The sequence below is a fragment of the Helianthus annuus genome, chromosome 15, assembly GCF_002127325.2.
Source record: "Helianthus annuus cultivar XRQ/B chromosome 15, HanXRQr2.0-SUNRISE, whole genome shotgun sequence".
NCBI lineage: Eukaryota > Viridiplantae > Streptophyta > Magnoliopsida > Asterales > Asteraceae > Helianthus > Helianthus annuus.
Window position 1 is genome coordinate 154167118 of NC_035447.2, and position 19465 is coordinate 154186582.

At 38.5% G+C, this 19465-nt stretch overlaps 2 long non-coding RNA genes across 2 annotated transcripts; both read left to right on the top strand.

Annotated features, from left to right (window-relative positions):
- The first annotated feature begins 9576 nt into the window (after positions 1-9576).
- Positions 9577-12365, top strand: LOC110910750. The gene is made up of 2 exons (XR_004881368.1): positions 9577-10102; positions 10736-12365. It is a non-coding gene; the product is annotated as an uncharacterized LOC110910750 (long non-coding RNA).
- A 3179-nt stretch (positions 12366-15544) lies between these two features.
- LOC110910752 lies at positions 15545-17892 on the top strand. Its single transcript, XR_004881369.1, has 3 exons — positions 15545-15717; positions 16351-16442; positions 17582-17892. It is a non-coding gene; the product is annotated as an uncharacterized LOC110910752 (long non-coding RNA).
- The last annotated feature ends 1573 nt before the right edge of the window (positions 17893-19465 follow it).

Sequence of the window (19465 nt, forward strand, 5' to 3'; positions counted from 1 at the left end):
GATTTTTGTGATGGTTTCTGGTTTTGTTCTGGGTTCTTGATTTTCTGGATTTTCTGGGTTTTGATGATGAAGTTTGATGATGTTCTTGAAGATGATGTTATTAATTATTGAAATGTTATAATAAATTAACATGGACCAAAATGCTCCTGCACTAAAGGATAAAATAGGAGGTTGTAACAGTAAAAAAATGGGGTTTTTGAATTTTGGACTAAAATGGCAACAAAATGCAAACCACAGGGACCCAGATGTAATAAGTTTGAGAATTGGACTAAAATGGCAAAACTGGCCAAACCACAGGGACCAAAATGGTAGTTTACTCGAGATTAATATTTGGGTTTGTCACGCTATTCATGTCTGTCACAACCATGGTGATAGCTTACAGTGCAGCATTTTATACCATTTTTGTGTTTGAGCATGAGAAGTCGAAGTCGAGGCACCTGGTCCCAATTTGCCTAATAACACGCCTACCAATTGCTTCATTTGTGACGCTGCAATTACTATTACTTGTTGATCTTATCTCGTCAACATACGGTCGTGAATCTTTGGTAACCACATGGAGCTTACAGAAACAACATAAGAGATAGCTGTTTTTCTTTTTCTTTTCAGAGTATTTTGTTTGGTTGGATTTATCATATATGTACCTAATGAATTAGCTATCATGGCTGGATTATCCTACCTAATTAATTATGTACATGGATGATAAATCCAACCAAACAAAGTATCCTTAAAAGAAAAAGAAAAAGTAGTCGTCTCTTATGTCGTTTTCGTAAGCTCCCTTTGGTTACCAAAGATTCCACGACCATATGTTGACGAGATAAGATAAACAAGCAATGGTAACTGCAGTGTCGCAAATGAAGCAATCGGTAGGCTTGTCATTAGGCAAATTGGAACCAGGTGCCTTGACTTCAACCTCTCATGCTCAGATACAAAATGTTGCACTGTAGGCTATCACCATGGTTGTGACAGACATGAATAGCGTGACAAGCCCAAATATTAATCTTTTAGGTAATATTTTGAGAAAATCCCCTTCTGCATAACGTTCTGTGAGGATGGAAAGAAACAACAGCAAGGAGGCGGATGTGAAAAATGAGATCCGAACCATGTAACAATATATATCATAAAACTCAACTTGTCTTTATAAATTGCCCTCTCAGTCTCCCCATTGTTCCCCCAAGGCACTGTAATGATCATTGAGAAAACATTATAATGATAAGGGCCGTTGTGATTGTGTATGAGCCGGTTGTTTGCTTCATCCAATCTTCACCTTTTTGTCTCAGATTACTATGTTCTTTTTTAAACACCATCATTGGTGTTTTGTTTTCCCTGTTGTGGGATTTCATCCGTTCGGGTGGCACTATTTTCCTTATTTCCTATAATTAGAATATATACTACAAGTGAATTCAAAGTAATTTCAATTCTTTGAATGTAAGGAACAACATTTTCACCTTAAACCAGTGTAGCTCCCTTTGCATTAGTAACGCTACACTAGTAACCGTATTAAGTTTGTCTTGAGGTACCAATTTTGCACCCAAGTGCAAAAGTTTGTCTTCAAATAAAGATTCATCTTTTTATTTTTCTTTCTGATTCATATCCTTGTGATAAGTCTCCTCGTACACCAAAAAGTTGTAAGCTTTCTCAAAACGGTTAATTATCGAGTTGATAGAGCGTGTATTCATTATCCCTTGTGTTCCGGATCAATAATGGAAAAATCAGGTGATTTGCTCTGTAACATCAGGAGTTTCATTTTTTACCGCAAGAATAAGTACGTCTTCATATCCTTCTCGCATATTTTGCATTTACCATTTTTTCACAATAATACTTCAGTACGACAAGGACTTTATTGTGTTTCCCTTTTTCCTCGTGGAGGGACTTGATATGCGGAACTGTAAATGATAGCAACCTTGTAAATGTCGCCTCCTTCATGTAATTATCGTGAATGGAAAGCTCAGATAGAGTGCCTGTTGGATTGCCATGATATGCTTGGTTTTGTCGACGGACGACACAATAGAAGAACCCCAAGAAAGAAGATGATAATTCAAAAGGGAAGGTTGCTGATTTTAGGTCCAAGCATAGGGAATTGGAAAGGTCAGATCTGCTAGTGAAAGGATGGATATTTGGAACAGCCAAATTAATTTGGGATATGCTTGAGCTTAAATTCTCCTAATCAATTGAACTGGAACCCGCCACCAGAGGTATATCTCTATATTCTTGCTAATTTTGTAAAAATTGAAGTATCGTCGACTTGGGTGGTTAGGATGGTCTCAAGGGCCGGTGAGGAGGAGGAGACCCTGTTAATTAGTTTTTTTTTGGAATTCATGTTTATCGTTTGAGTCCTAAGCATAGAATAGGAGTTTGAGTCAAATCCAGACATGTAAATAGGTAGTATATAAACCCATTAGATTTATGATTTTAGTCGATGATTGTTCTGTTTATTTTTCGTTTTTATCATAAAAAAAAAGAGTCGCTCTTTTGTTGAGGAAAACTGTGTGTTTGTTGACTGACTTTTGATCTCGTTCACTTGCTTATTAATTAACAAAATTTTCCTTGACTCTTTCAAACAACAAAAGCATTCGATGAGTACATTCCACTGTACAGAGCTATTGAACTGGAAGACTGGGAGACGGATCAAGAAATTTTCAGCCAGGACAAACGTGCATTGACTTGTCCCATTGTAGTGGGAGATAATGCACTACGTGCTGCAATCAGTTGTAAACATGCAAGTAAAGGTAATCGTAATTCCTTGAATATATTCATGACAAACCAAAATATATTTACATAGATTATACCCAAAAACTAGGAGCTAAACTAGGAAAGAGATAAATACCAATACAAACTAATAATAATCTCCTAATATACAATATATTTTCTAATAATAATAATAATATATACGCTAATACACCCCCTCAGTCTGAGCAAAAGAAGGCTGGATGCACAGGCTGGACTTGAAACGATTGAAAAGTTGACGAGGCAGTCCTTTTGTAAAAATATCAACATATTGGTAATCAACAGGAACATGTAGGACCCAAACTGCGCCAATTCTGACCTTCTCACGTACGAAATGAATATCCAACTCAACATGTTTAGTACGTTGGTGCTGAACGGGGTTCTCAGAAAAGTAAATTGCGTTGGTGCTGAACGGGGTTCTCAGAAAAGTAAACTGCTGATATATCGTCACAGTAGACAATAGTGGCTGTACGAATTTGAACATGTAATTCAGTTAATGAGTTGCGTAACCAACTCGTTTCAGCAACGACATTAGCTACACCACAGTATTCGGCTTCAGCACTTGGACGAGATAGTAGGTCGCCGTTTAGGAGACCATGAAATAATGTTGTCTCCAAGAAAAACACAATAGTCGGAAGTAGAACGCCGAGAACCCGGACAACCCCCAGTCGGCATCTAAATATGCTGTGAGTGCACTAGACCCTTGATCACTTGTGCCTTTTAAATATCGTAGAATACGCTTCAAAAATTGAAAATGGTGTTCAAGAGGATCATGCAAAAGAAAACAAACCTGTTGGACTGCATAGGCAATGTCTGGACGTGTAAACGTAAGATATTGGAGTGCACCAGCGAGGCTACGGTATAATGAACTATCAGACAGCGGAGGACCGGATGAAGCACTTAACTTAGAAGTTGTATCCACAGGTGTGACACAAGGCTTACAGTTTGTCATGTTAGCCCAAGCAATAATGTCATGTGTGTAATGCTCTTGCGATAAAAATAGACCACCTTGTTTACGAGTGACCGTGATACCCAAAAATTGATGCAAAGAGCCAAGGTCTGTCATAGCAAATTCATTTGATAGTGAGGCAATAATTTGACGAAGCAATGTGTCAGTCGAAGCTGTGAGTATAATATCGTCCACATATAACAGAAGATATTCCAATTGATTACTGTGTTTGTAGATAAATAATGAAGTATCACTCAGTGCTGATAAAACCACAAGAAGTAATAAACTTTGCAAACCGTTGGTACCATGCCCGAGAGGCCTGCTTGAGGCCTTATAGAGACTTTTGTAGCTTACATACATGATGTGGTTTAGAAGGGTCCTTAAAACCTGGCGGTTGATGCATATAAACAGTTTCGTTCAAATCACCATGTAAAAACACATTTTTAACATCTAACTGATTTATTTTCCATCCCCGCGAAACCGCAAGACTAAGGACAGTGCGAATGGTAGACGGTTTTACCATGGGGCTGAATGTGTCGTCACAGTCAATTCCAACCCGTTGAGATTTCCCATTGACAACTAATCGGGCCTTATAATGTTTTAAAGTGCCATCAGCATGGAACTTATGGCGAAATAGCCACATACAACGGATGGCATGTGCATCTGGAGGTCTAATCACTAGTTCCCATGTTTTATTATCCTGTAAAGCTTTGTATTCAGTGTTCATGGCATCAAGCCAAGTAGGATCTGATTGGGCGTCAATATGGGATTTAGGTACCGGTGATATAGGTTGTGTGGTTGAAGTATGTAAGGTGTACGGTGTGTTGGTTTTGATGGTTCCATCACGGGTGCGTGTAACTATAGGGTGTCGGGGTGGAGGAGGAGGAGGAGACGGTGCAGGGGAGTGAATATGCAAAGAAGGGGCGGTAGAAGATGGTGAGCTCGGTTTAGAAGGCTGAGGGGCCTGTGGAGGAGGCAGGTTCTTGTTGCGGCGCTTATAGGTAACGGGTGAGGGAGGAGCCTGAAAAGATGTAGGAGGGGGCGAGTGTGGTGGAGAGGAAACGATAGTGGTTTGGTTAGGAGACGGTGGATCGGGAGGGGTGTGATGGACATCGGGAAATGATGAGGGGGGTGAAAGAAGTAGTGAGATGTCACTCTCTAGAAAGGTATGGTCTACGGGTGAGGAGGAAGGTTTAGAAAACGGGAACATGGTCTCCGCAAAAGTGACGTGCCGTGAAAGGATTACCTTTCCAGTAGAAAGGTTGAGACATCGGTATCCCCGAAAATGAGCGGGGTATCCGAGGAAAACGCAAAGGGCAGACCAATGGGTTAATTTATGAGGTCGGGTTGAGGACGTGTTCGGATAGCAGGCACATCCGAAGACACGAAGATGGTCATAATCAGGTTGACGACCATAGAGAGAAGCTATTTTGGTGATAACCCGTAGTTTAGCGGACGATAGTATGTTATGTAGATAGGTAGCGGTATAAAGTGCTTCGCCCCAGAAATTGGATAGGAGTGAAGCATGGGTTAAAAGACAGAACATGATTTCGTTTAGATGACGAATCATGCGTTCGGACTTCCCATTTTGTTGGGAAGTGTGTGGGCATGAAAATCTAAAGTGTAGACCATTTGCCGTAGCAAAATTTCAAAAGTTTGTGTTGTCAAATTCACCCCTTAAGTCGCATTGGAATGACTTAATATTAATTTGAAATTGGGTTTCAACATATTTATGAAATTGGGCAAATTTGGAAAATGTTTTGGATTTGTATTTCAATGGAAAACCCCAAGTAAAACTAGTGTAGTCATCAATTAACACTATTTAGTATTTATAACCAGATTTACTAAGAACAGGAGACGTCCACAAATCACAATGAAGAATATCAAAATGGTAATAAAGTAGACGAAGTTGAATTAGCAAATGGTAAACGTTTATGTTTTGACAATTGGCATGAATGACAAACGAGCGATCGTGATCGCTTATTACATGAAATTAAATGACTAGAATGAAAAAAATCCATAGTATGATGTCCTGGATGTCCAAGACGATCATGCCAAACATCGGTTGACGAAGACGAAGCAACAAAAGCGAAAGCTGAAGCATTATTCTTGGTGAAAGGATAAAGTGGGCTGGAGCTATCATGCCTGGTCTAGATCTGTCCACTCTTGTAGTCCTTCACAGAAAAACCATAGGGATCAAATTCCATAGAAACATTGTGATCTTTTGTGAATTGTTTGACATATATTAGGTTTTTAACGATGTGTGGTGAATAAAGGATATTGTTAAGGACAAGGTTTTTGGTAGGTGAGGTAATGGTGGTGTTACCGGATCCATGAATTGGTACTCGATTACCATTACCAACTTTAACAAATTTAACAAGACAAAAATCATGAAAAAAAGAGATTTTACCTTGGTCCCCAGTAACGTGATTAGTAGCACCAGTGTCCATATCCCACGGGTCTTCACCATCATCAGTTTCTTGAACATTTAGGACCTGAAAAGCATCAGCAAGGGCCTGGGGATCCATTGGGTTCACTTCTGTTAAATGCGCCTGAGGTGTTTGGGCTGCTGGTGATTGGGACTGGTTGTTCTGTGAGCCAAAACCTTGAGGCAAGGGGAAGCCCACCCTGGCATCGTCGGGTATGGGCAGGGTGGTGGTGGATACCATGGGGCTGGGGATTGGGCCATCCACCAGTTGGGCCAAGGACGCATGGGCCCATTTGATCACCGGTTACTGTTGTTATTGGGCCAGGACCCATTGTAATTGGGTTGAGCCAAAGAACCTGAAGATCCAGAATTTTGCTGTCCATATTGCCTGTTGTTGTTACGCTGCTGTTGTTGATCCGAACCACCGCCGTGACGGTTTCCCCTGCCGTCGCCCTGTATGAGCCACCACCTCCGCGTGTAGGCTGTTGCTCCTGCCTGCAGTGTGGTGGTTGCTGATCTTCAGAGATAGTCATAACGTTTGATGAGGCGGCTGAAGCATTAAGGGATTCACGTGCCTCTTGTCGCTGCTGATCAGACTGAAGCAAACTAACAGCCTCTTCCCATGTAGGAATTTCCTTGTTGATGATGCTTGCAGTCGTGTCAAATTCAGATGGTAGGCCCCTAACTAATTGAAGGATGAGGCGCTGATTGGAGACCGGTTGGTCAACATCAGCCAGTTGATTAGCAATATCCTTTTATCGCTGGCAACAGGCGTCGAGAGATGGCATGGATTTCAGAGTCAGATTGACAAACTGATGTTCCAGGGTGGCTGCCCTAGATCCTTTGTTGTTGGTGAACAGGCCTTTGATGCGTAACCAGGCCTCTAAAGCAGTTGAATCAGTTTCAAGAACACGAACCAGGAGATCATTGGAGAGGGTACTATAAATCTACTACAGAACAATGGCATCGATCCCCATCCATGACTCGTAGTCAGAATCAGTTTTCTCTGGTGGAAGGGTGCCTTCGATGTGGTTTGTTACCTTGTAACCACGAGCAGTCAACTGAAACAGTTTCACCCAAGACTAATAGGTGACCTTGGTACCATCCAGAACCCGCACCTTGTTCTGGATGTTTGTAACAGTATAAACATGATGGAGATTAGGTGTTTTAGGGTCGGATGATGAACCAGCATCAGTTTTCTTTTCTTGGTATCGACCATGGCTGATTTGTGAAGATAATGTGGGTGTTGAAAAAAAAAAGAAGGCTGGGGCAGCAGACTCGTAGTCTGGGATCTATGAAGAACTCGGGTTTAGAGCTTGAAAGCTCTGATACCATAAAGGTAATCGTAATTCCTTGAATATTATTCATGACAGACCAAAATACATATACAGAGATTATACCCAAAAACTAGGAGCTAAACTAGGAAAGAGATAAATACCAATACAAACTAATAATAATCTCCTAATATACAATATATCTTGTAATAATAATAATAATATATACGCTAATAGCAAGTAGTTCGTTTCTTGAGAATCTCTTAAATCTGATAGAGATAGACGACGACAGGGAGTCGCTTAGAGTTCTGTCAAATGCGTTGCTGTTTGCTATAATGTCGGGCAACAGAAGTTGGTCCACAAAGGCCCACATTTGTTATTCGATGTCCAATCTAGGAGGGCCCCGGGCTTTTATGATTCGTCTCTCCCTCTCGAGACCGCAGCGATCCACTCTCACAGAACCATTTTTTATTATTTGTTTGAAGCGTACAAAGAATATATTGGGCTCACCCATGTCAGTGGCTGCTGCAATCCCTTCAAGGGAATAGACGCTCATCGGCTACTCGCTAGTACAATCAAGGCAGACTATTATGGTGAGTTTAACTTATAATCCATGTTACTTTTAGCTTTATTATCTGGTGTTGTTAATATAAATTTATTTCTGTTTTTGTATATCATATTTGCAGACTTTGCATGTGACTTGCTGAAGGACTGCTACCATGAACTGGATACAGATACAGTAGATGGCCCAATTTCGTGGAGGTCAGTGTATCATCTTGCGGAAAAGCCGGATGCATTTCGGAGTGCCAAACGATACAACTTCTACCAAAGGTTTGTTTATTCTCGTATGCTTCTTTACTTGCTCTAAAGTCTTTTTTTTCTAATATCCAATCCGGTTGGCTTTTTTGTTTTGGAAAATTTGTTTTTAAATAGCTATTAGAGTAAATTACGTTTTTGGCCTCTGTGGTCATATCACTTTTACTATATTAGCCCAAAATAAGAATTTTTAACATATCTGCCCCCATGGTCTCTATAACTAACCATTTTAGCCCCTAAGTCTAACCGAACCCCCAACTCTGGTTAATTAATTGGCACATGACTTGCACATGATGTCTAAAAATGTAATTTCTCCTCCCTGTTTTATGACTTTATAAATAAAACCCTAAATTATTTTTTTTTCACTTCATCCTCTTCCTAATTTTTCACCACTTCACTTGGAACAAATAAAAATGGCTGTCTGTATTTCCGCTTCTGTATCTGTATCTATACCTCTCCACATTTCCAATATTACCCCTCTAATCACCCTCATCTCCACCGTCCACATCACCCACCTCATCTCCCCATTCCCAGATCTCTCCGACTTCTCCGACCTCCTCACCACCACCACCGTCGCCACCGATCTCTCCGCCAGCACTTCCCTCACCCTCCTCGTCGTCCCCAACCCCATCCTCCGCTCCTCCGACCTCCTCCGCCGTAACCCACCGTCCTCCTCCATTGCTGACGTCATCTGCTACCACATCCTTTTACAATACCTCTCCCCCTCCGACCTCCGCCGCTTCCCCGCCTCCGGCAAACTCATCCCCACCCTCTTCCAAACCACCGGCCGCGCCACCAACGATTTCGGCTACGTCAACATCACATTCAACAATCAAACAAACACCACCGTTGTCAGATCTCCGGCAGCCTACACCTAACAACCCAACTGCATATGACCATCTTTGAAATGTTTGGTCTGAAATTAGGGGTTTGAAGTGGAGATTTTTATACAGGATTTGTGGATATATGAATGGGTCTGTGAGTATGTACAAAAAGACGAAGAGGATCTGAAAGAAAGTGGTGTTGTGAAGGAGATGAGTGAAGATGAAATAAGATGAAGTGAAAAAAAAAGTTAATATAGGGTTTTATTTATCAAGTCATAAAAGGGGGAGGGAAAATTACATTTTTAGACATCACGTGCAAATCATGTGCCAATTAATTAACCAGAGTTGGAGGTTTGGTTAGACTTAGGGATCAAAATGGTTAGTTATAGAGACCATAGGGGCAGATATGTTAAAAATTCTTATTTTGGACTAATATAGTAAAAGTGATATAACCACAGGGGCCAAAAACGTAATTTACTCTAGCTATTATGATTTATATCATCTAATTGCATTTTATTTTCATTTTGAAGGTGTGTCTGTAGAGAATAACAGCTTAAGCAATGCACCTAAGAATCCGGATATTGAGAACCAAGAGAAATGCAGGAGCAATCTTGTCGGCTTGAAGAGCTACGTCTGCCATCGTTTGTGACTCCAAAAGTTTAATTAAATCAACCAAAAAGATTAATTTATTGTATAACGGTCAGGTTAGGTTGGGTAATTGTAACGCCCCAAAATTCAAATTATCTAGTTGTTATATGTTAGCACGTTTAAAAAAAAAGAAACAGAATAACTAGGTTATTAAACCTAGTTAAAAGTTTGGTTAAAATAAATAAGGATAAGAAATCTAGTTATATAATGAATAGGTTACAAACATGAGGGGTGGTTTTTGAATAAATAGAAAGATTATATATAAAATAAAAATAAAAACCCCAACTACCCATATCTGGGCGTGGAACGATCGAACAGAGAGGAGAAAGAAAGGGGTGAAACCCTGATTCATGAGCAGACCTTCAAATTGAAAGGGGAATTGAAGCCTAGTTAATGCATGAACTAAGAATGATGATCCTCTAAGCATACCCAACATCAAGTAAGTCGAAATTTGCAATTTTGTGATGTTTGATTTTGTGGGTCTAGTATAATTCGGGTATGTAATGCAAAAATTGGTATGAATAATGGTTGCTATGGTTGCTAAAACATCAAGAGATGTTAAATTTTGAATATGAGCATGGATTAGGCAAAACCCACTTGTATGTTAAAAGATGGTTAAAAAGTTGTGAAATTCTACTTGCAATTTAGATAAATGTTGATGATATTATGATTAATAGGTGATTTAGAACAATATGCATATGGCTAGGGTGGCAAATTGTGAAGTTGGGATTGCTTATGTGAATCAATGGGTGAACTAGGAAGAATGTGCTACAATTAGTTGTACAATGTGCACCAAATGGTGTACGCACACCAAGTGTATGATGAAATGCTTATGTGATGGTTTTAGATGAAATTGTACATAAGTGATGGATGAAAATGTCTAGAATGTATTAATGAAGTGATCAATGATAGACTATTATGAGATATGCGTTTTGGTTAGACTTGTTGTCACAATTGTAAGATTTATGTAAGACATATGATACGTGTTATATGTATGTGTGAATGCGGTGGTGTGATGAATTACATGAGAATTAAAGGATGTGAAATTGAGTATATGCTTTATACTTGTTAGAATTGATTCATGTACCGCACGAGCATGGAAAGCAAGTGGTAAAGAAAAGAGGAAGCAAGGCAACGGAAGCATGTACGAAACGGACACTCGAGGTAAGTGATTCTAATTTCACTTCTTAGCTTGTTTAAATAAGGTAGTGTTCTAGATAATTGAGTATGTTACGAAGTCAAACATGGATTTGGTTGAATGAAAACGATGGTTCTCGCTAAGTAGATCGAATGGGTCAAATGAGGTTTTGTTGTCATAACATAATGAAGTGTAAGTAAGTTCCGAACCTCTTTTTAGTATTTAGAAATATTTGTTAATTTTGTCATATGTTGCAAATAGTGAGATATCTAAGAACGTAAGATCAAATGAGGTTCTAAGTTTAATTTTGTGGTAATTGGTCAAAAATGTTAACTAAGTCGGAAAGTGTGTATTAAAGATCAAACGGGTCAAAAACTAGGTAGCGGAGTAAGGTAAGGATTCGACCATTAAGGCATGAGTGTTAGTATTAGAATGATTTAGGGGCTTGGAAAAATGTTATTTTACGTTTTGGGACGTTCGGGGTGCACGAACAGGGGTCGAAACGGTGAAAATAAGCAAAAAACGGAGAGCAGATCTGCAGAGGGGCGTCCCCGACGCCGCTACCAGCGTCGCCGACGCTGGTGGGTTTTGGCCGACTCCCTATGTTGCTAGTTAAGTCAGTTTCTTTGTTTTCTTTGATTCTCGGGCCACGTAAGCCCATTCCTAAGCCCCGTTAGACCCCCGTCATGCACCCTAACTTTACCAAATAGTTGTGTGAGTTATGGATGAGTAAGGAACCCGTTTTAAAGCTTCCGAAATGCAACCCAAATTTAAGAGAGAGTTTTTATCAAGTATGGGTAAGAAGGGAACTTGCTTATGGGTATGCATAAGGATAAAATAAGTAGTTATACATGTGGGTATGTGTTTGATTGTATGTATGTAATTGGAACTCGTAGGTGAGTATGACTATGAACGCGTAAGTATGGAGATTTATGTGTATGTAATTTACATGTATAGACGTTTGTGTTTAGGACTTGCATGTAATATTGTGTAAGATGTAAATTGTAAGTATTTGTACGAATAGAAAGGTATGTATGCATGGATTGGAATTTAAATATATGCACGAATGAATGAGACTTGTTTATGCGTATATGTGGACTTATTCATATGAATGAAATCTAACGATGCTAACCGTTTTTCTATTGAGAATCAAATGGAAGTGCAGGTATACAAATAATGGAAGTTGTAGGTTTGACACTAAAATCCAATGATGGTGTTCGAATGGATGGATGAATGGATTAACATAAGCGAAAGCATGAGATGTTGACGCCTAACTATGTATGTTTAAAACTTATGTATGATGTCACTGGTTGCTAACGATGTGATTGTATGTGGTGTCTACAGGTTGCTTGGATTTAGCATCATTATGAAGGATAGAAAGATTGAAGATCGAGTCACGAGCAAAGGCTTGTACGTGAAAGATCGGTCACATAGTTTAGCAAATGTAGGTCCGAAGTATTAATATAATGGAACGTGGTAAATCCTTTTTAATGAATGTATGACATTTGATATTCGAACTTTCCTGTAAGTACTATGTCTATTAAAGAACGAAATTTTGGGTTCATATTTTCCGCTGTGTTGTATTTTTAAGTTATTACAAGTTAGTCTTACAGGGAATTATTCATAATACGAATGGGTCATGCCCGATTTTTGTTAAATTTTTGCATGATAATATTACTTTCGGATTAAGAAATTTGGGCGTTACAAGTTGGTATCAGAGCCCAGGTTTGAGAGAATCAAGTAACGGGAGGTAAATACTTGAACTCAAATCGGTGTGCTCTCGTGACCAAGAGCCCGTACAATGCAAGACTCGATCGAGGCCTAAAGGCAAAAGCGAATGTAAGTAAGTATTAGATTATGTAATTGAAGGAAACTAATAGTATGTTATGTGAAGGGTAAGCGCAATTGTTGGGAGAGATGAACTGTGAATGCGGTCTGGGACCGGCATCAAGGCAAGTAATGAGGCGAATTGACCCCAGGTACGTAAATCTAACGTGTGGGCGTATGAAATGGTACAGTTAACTAAGTGAACGAAAAATTTTAAACAAATTATAATAGCGACATGGTAAATAAGTTTTGAAAATGTCACACATGCCGAAACTAAATCCTTCGGACATAAGGTGGCGATTACGCGAAGACACGAAACTAGTACGTGGAAGGTGTACCTGGCCAGTACACAAGAAACGTATGACGTTCGTGAGACCGTGATAATTGTTACAGGTATGTCCGATAGAATTTGGTAGCGGCTAGGTGTGTGGGTGAAATGGGTAGTAAGACTCTCGGGAGGTTGAGAGTACTATGTAAGGGTGAAAGGTATAAGTGATAAGAATGAAATATTGAGTCCATAAGAAAGTATGGATTGACAGTGTATGAATGCAATGCTTGAGTCCGCGAGACGGATTCAAGGAATGAAGGATATGAATGCAATGCTTGAGTCCGCGAGACGGATTCAAGGAATGAAAGAGATGAATGCAATGCTTGAGTCCGCGAGACGGATTCAAGGATAAAAGATGTGAATGCAATGCTTGAATCCGCGAAACGGATTCAAAGAATGAAAGATATGAATGATGCAAATCCCTTGCGGATTTGATTATGCTAAAGAAGGTTATGATAAGCTATGCAAGTCGACCGGTTCAAGTTGAACAAGTCGAGTAAGGATAGGGTACCATCCGTTTAGAACGGGTGGTCATGAATGCAATAATGAATGTATGAAGCTCAACCCGTTATACGGATAGAACGAAATATTTATGTTGAACACAATTAACTCGATGTTACCGAGTCGTAAGTGGTATGCTTGAATCTCATTATGAGAAATATGCCATTACCCATTTAATTGGATACTCGAATGCGTTAAAGAAATGAAAGTATATAAGCGAATGGAACTAAAATGTTGGTATTGTAAGCGAAATAAGTATTATGACTAACCTTTAAAACGGGAAGGGTAAGTATTTGCAAGAAAACACTGGAACAGTGAAGCTATGAGGTCGTAAGCATGTTTGAATTGAAAAAGAGTACAAACGTGTACTTCGTACGCATGTATATAATAAGAAATAAGTGGCAGTTGACCTTGAGAAGTCAAACTGCAGAAGCTGAGAAATAATTTGGTTGCAAACCAAGGGAGTGCTAGAGAAGAAAGGAAATGTGTAGTGTAGTACACCAAATGATTGAAAGAATTACGAAATAATGATTATGTGTTTACCCGTCAAGAATGGGTCAAACAATAAGAATGATATATATATTAAGAAATGGTCATGTATTGACCCGTTATGAATAGGTTTAACACACTAGTGCTTTAAAAAGAATCTTGGAAGTAGTAATATGTAAACAAGGAGAAGTAATAAACATCATGTTTAAATGAACTTGAATGAAATGTGATAATCCCCAATCTTATAATGAGTATGGCAGATATCATAGTGTGATAAACCTATCAAGGTCAGTGGAAGAATGTTCATAAGCGAAAGCTCGTCACACGGATGAATGAGGTCAATACGAAACATAGTATGGATGGTGACGAAGAGGACCGACTCATTGTTGCATGTTCAAGTACTGCACCAAGGTAGTAAGGTTAGCAAATTATTTAATATATGAATGTACGATGCTCGAATCCCTCAAACCTACGCTCTCGTGAAAGTGTGTTCGTTTCTAAGCGCCACAAAAGTAAGTGATTTAAGGATTTCGAGCTATGCTTTTAGATGAAAACGGAAATGGGTTATGGATAAATTACTATTATAACCTGGGTTGGGATGTTATGGGATGTTATGGAAGGTTTCGGGACTGCCCGAGACCATTTCAGGTTGGAAAAAGGACCCGGGAACAAAAAAATTTAGTCAAACAGCGTCTGCACACCAGAGAGCCCGTCGGCGACGGCACCCCTCCACCCGACGCGCTAACTGTCTGTCTACGGGCAATGTTCAGCGACGGGACCTTCCTGAGCCCGTCGGCAACGCACCATGTGCCGTCGGCGACGGGTCCCCCTTATCTGCTTATGCTGAAATTGTTTGTTTATTAGGCTAAGGTCCTTAATTCAGTTCTAGCATTCATTAAACACTAAGAACACCCCAGATTGATTATGAAGCTAGGAAATTCAAGACAACTATCGTGTTTTAATGATGAATGTGTGGGAAGTTATGTATGCGAACGAATGAAATAAGTAACACATCTAGAATGTTTGTAAAGAAAGATTGGGTAAGTTTATAAAAATTTTACACTATTATTGAAAAAGTACCTCCATATGAATAGGTATGATATGTTTAATGTGTACGAATGAACGAGATTGTATGCGGAAATGAATAAATTAATGATGATTAGGGATTGGCTTTCGCAAAGAAAGTTAAAATCTTGATAAGTATAAATAATATGTCAGGATGCTAGTTTTAAATTATGGACTATGGGATGTGTGATTAGCCAAATCCTCATAACATATTTATGTAAGTCGTCCAATGGAACTTGAATGAGTGGACGAACGAAGAATAAGACTAGACGAGTTGTAGAAGAAAAGAAAGAGGTTTCGGGACGAAACCTTCTTTAAGGGGGGTAGATTTGTAACGCCCCAAAATTCAAATTATCAAGTTGTTATATGTTAGCATGTTTAAAAAAGAAAAAAAAAGAAACAGAATAACTAGGTTATTAAACCTAGTTAAAAGTCTGGTTAAAATAAATAAGGATAAGAAATCTAGTTATATAATGAATAGGTTACAAACATGAGGGGTGGTTTTTTGAATAAATAGAAAGATTATATATAAAATAAAAATAAAAACCCCAACTACCCATATCTGGGCGTGGAACGATCGAACAGAGAGGAGAAAGAAAGGGGTGAAACCCTAATTCATGAGCAGACCTTCAAATTGAAAGGGGAATTGAAGCCTAGTTAATGCATGAACTAAGAATGATGATCCTCTAAGCATACCCAACATCAAGTAAGTCGAAATTTGCAATTTTGTGATGTTTGATTTTGTGGGTCTAGTATAATTCGGGTATGTAATGCAAAAATTGGTATGAATAATGGTTGCTATGGTTGCTAAAACATCAAGAGATGTTAAATTTTGAATATGAGCATGGATTAGGCAAAACCCACTTGTATGTTAAAAGATGGTTAAAAAGTTGTGAAATTCTACTTGCAATTTAGATAAATGTTGATGATATTATGATTAATAGGTGATTTAGAACAATATGCATATGGCTAGGGTGGCAAATTGTGAAGTTGGGATTGCTTATGTGAATCAATGGGTGAACTAGGAAGAATGTGCTAAAATTAGTTGTACAATGTGCACCAAATGGTGTACGCACACCAAGTGTATGATGAAATGCTTATGTGATGGTTTTAGATGAAATTGTACATAAGTGATAGATGAAAATGTCTAGAATGTATTAATGAAGTGATCAATGATAGACTATTATGAGATATGCGTTTTGGTTAGACTTGTTGTCACAATTGTAAGATTTATGTAAGACATATGATACGTGTTATATGTATGTGTGAATGCGGTGGTGTGATGAATTACATGAGAATTAAAGGATGTGAAATTGAGTATATGCTTTATACTTGTTAGAATTGATTCATGTACCGCACGAGCATGGAAAGCAAGTGGTAAAGAAAAGAGGAAGCAAGGCAACGGAACCATGTACGAAACGGACACTCGAGGTAAGTGATTCTAATTTCACTTCTTAGCTTGTTTAAATAAGGTAGTGTTCTAGATAATTGAGTATGTTACGAAGTCAAACATGGATTTGGTTGAATGAAAACGATGGTTCTCGCTAAGTAGATCGAATGGGTCAAATGAGGTTTTGTTGTCATAACATAATGAAGTGTAAGTAAGTTCCGAACCTCTTTTTAGTATTTAGAAATATTTGTTAATTTTGTCATATGTTGCGAATAGTGAGATATCTAAGAACGTAAGATCAAATGAGGTTCTAAGTTTAGTTTTGTGGTAATGGGTCAAAAATGTTAACTAAGTCGGAAAGTGTGTATTAAAGATCAAACGGGTCAAAAACTAGGTAGCGGAGTAAGGTAAGGATTCGACCATTAAGGCATGAGTGTTAGTATTAGAATGATTTAGGGGCTTGGACAAATGTTATTTTACGTTTTGGGACGTTCGGGGTGCACGAACAGGGGTCGAAACGGTGAAAATAAGCAAAAAACGGAGAGCAGATCTGCAGAGGGGCGTCCCCGACGCCGCTACCAGCGTCGCCGACGCTGGTGGGTTTTGGCCGACGCCCTATGTTGCTAGTTAAGTCAGTTTCTTTGTTTTCTTTGATTCTCGGGCCCCGTAAGCCCATTCCTAAGCCCCGTTAGACCCCCGTCATGCACCCTAACTTTACCAAATAGTTGTGTGAGTTATGGATGAGTAAGGAACCCGTTTTAAAGCTTCCGAAATGCAACCCAAATTTAAGAGAGAGTTTTTATCAAGTATGGGTAAGAAGGGAACTTGCTTATGGGTATGCATAAGGATAAAATAAGTAGTTATACATGTGGGTATGTGTTTGATTGTATGTAAGTAATTGGAACTCGTAGGTGAGTATGACTATGAACGCGTAAGTATGGAGATTTATGTGTATGTAATTTACATGTATAGACGTGTGTGTTTAGGACTTGCATGTAATATTGTGTAAGATGTAAATTGTAAGTATTTGTACGAATAGAAAGGTATGTATGCATGGATTGGAATTTAAATATATGCACGAATGAATGAGACTTGTTTATGCGTATATGTGGACTTATTCATATGAATGAAATCTAACGATGCTAACCGTTTTTCTATTGAGAATCAAATGGAAGTGCAGGTATACAAATAATGGAAGTTGTAGGTTTGACACTAAAATCCAATGATGGTGTTCGAATGGATGGATGAATGGATTAACATAAGCGAAAGCATGAGATGTTGACGCCTAACTATGTATGTTTAAAACTTATGTATGATGTCACTGGTTGCTAACGATGTGATTGTATGTGGTGTCTACATAGTTTAGCAAATGTAGGTCCGAAGTATTAATATAATGGAATGTGGTAAATCCTTTTTAATGAATGTATGACATTTGATATTCGAACTTTCCTGTAAGTACTATGTCTATTAAAGAACGAAATTTTGGGTTCATATTTTCCGCTGTGTTGTATTTTTAAGTTATTACAAGTTAGTCTTACAGGGAATTGTTCATAATACGAATGGGTCATGCCCGATTTTTGTTAAATTATAGCATGATAATATTACTTTCGGATTAAGAAATTTGGGCGTTACAGTAATGGTCACCAAATTGATTTCCAATTGTTGGTGGAAAAGGAAGGAATCGAATGATCGATCGGATTAAAAAGTGACAATGTTTAAAACTTTAATCATAAAACCAGGAAGAAAACAAAGGTTGAGGGTCAACAACTTGCTTAAAACTAGAGGGGGCAATCTTGACCCAAAGCCTTCGAAGTGGGTCAGTTTGGGTTGCTTTTAAAATTATATGGGTTGGTTTGGGTAAGATATTTTAACTAAATGAGTCACAATGGGCCTGTTGAAATTCCATCTTGTTATTTTCGGGTCAAAGCGGGTCGACAACTTTAAAGAAATGGGTTGATATGGGTTAGTGTCTTAAGGAAACGGGACAGGTTTCGGATCGGAATGGGTTTTGGTTCTTTTTTAGTTTCGGTTTGGTCGGTTTCATTTCGGTTCGGTTTTGATTTTTTGTTTCACTTTGATCGGTTTTTTCGGTTTTGTTTCGGATCGGTTTCGATCTTTTAAGTTTTTCTTGTTTTGTTTCGATTTTTTCAGTCTTTTTTGTTTCATTTTAGTCGGTTCGTTTCGGTTTCGATCTTTAAATTAAGTATACTGATTTCAATTTGTCACCTGAGGGTAAAATTAAGTATATCCCACCTTCATGTCTTAAATTTATGCAATGATGTAAGTGAGTCGAGCTCGCGTTGAAAACAAGACGTCCTAATAAACGAGCCCGAGATACAATCACACATACACAAAAACCTACACTGGTTATGTTTAAACGAAATATATGTTTTAAACTGGTTTATGATTAAACTTTTAACCATCCGTGTCTGTATAACAGGGTGTGGTGTGGCCTAATTGTTTGTTGTTGCATTTTTAGATAAGTTCTGTGTGATTATGCTTCTTTAATTCATATAACCTAATCTGATTTCTTGTTTAGTTAGGCTACATGGTATGGAGATGATCCTCCAAGGGAGGATGATCCGCCACGTCATCGCCACATCACCATCCTTGGAAGGATGGTCCATCCCACAAAACTAGTGGAAATGGGAGGATGATCCTAGATGATCCTACCCCACCACTTTTTTTTTAATCATCCACTATTTTTAACATTTAACAAATAAATTAAGAAAATATTTTCATTAATATTAAAACAAAATACATAAATTTAAAAAAAAAACCTAACTGTGGTAATTTACTCACCTATAAATTTCATAAGTACAATACATGTTATTCATTTATTAAATAGGTTATCTTTTTTATAAACCAAATATTACACAAAACTAAAACTAATATAAACTAATTCAACCTAACCCAGCCCAAAAAGCCCAGTAAAACAAAAGGCCCAGTAAAACTAATATAAACTAGTCATCCCCTAGGGTTTATTGTATTTTCCTGCACAACCGCCGCTGCAAAAAGCTCCATATCTCTCGTCAACAATGGCAGTTAGTATAGTTTTTTTTGA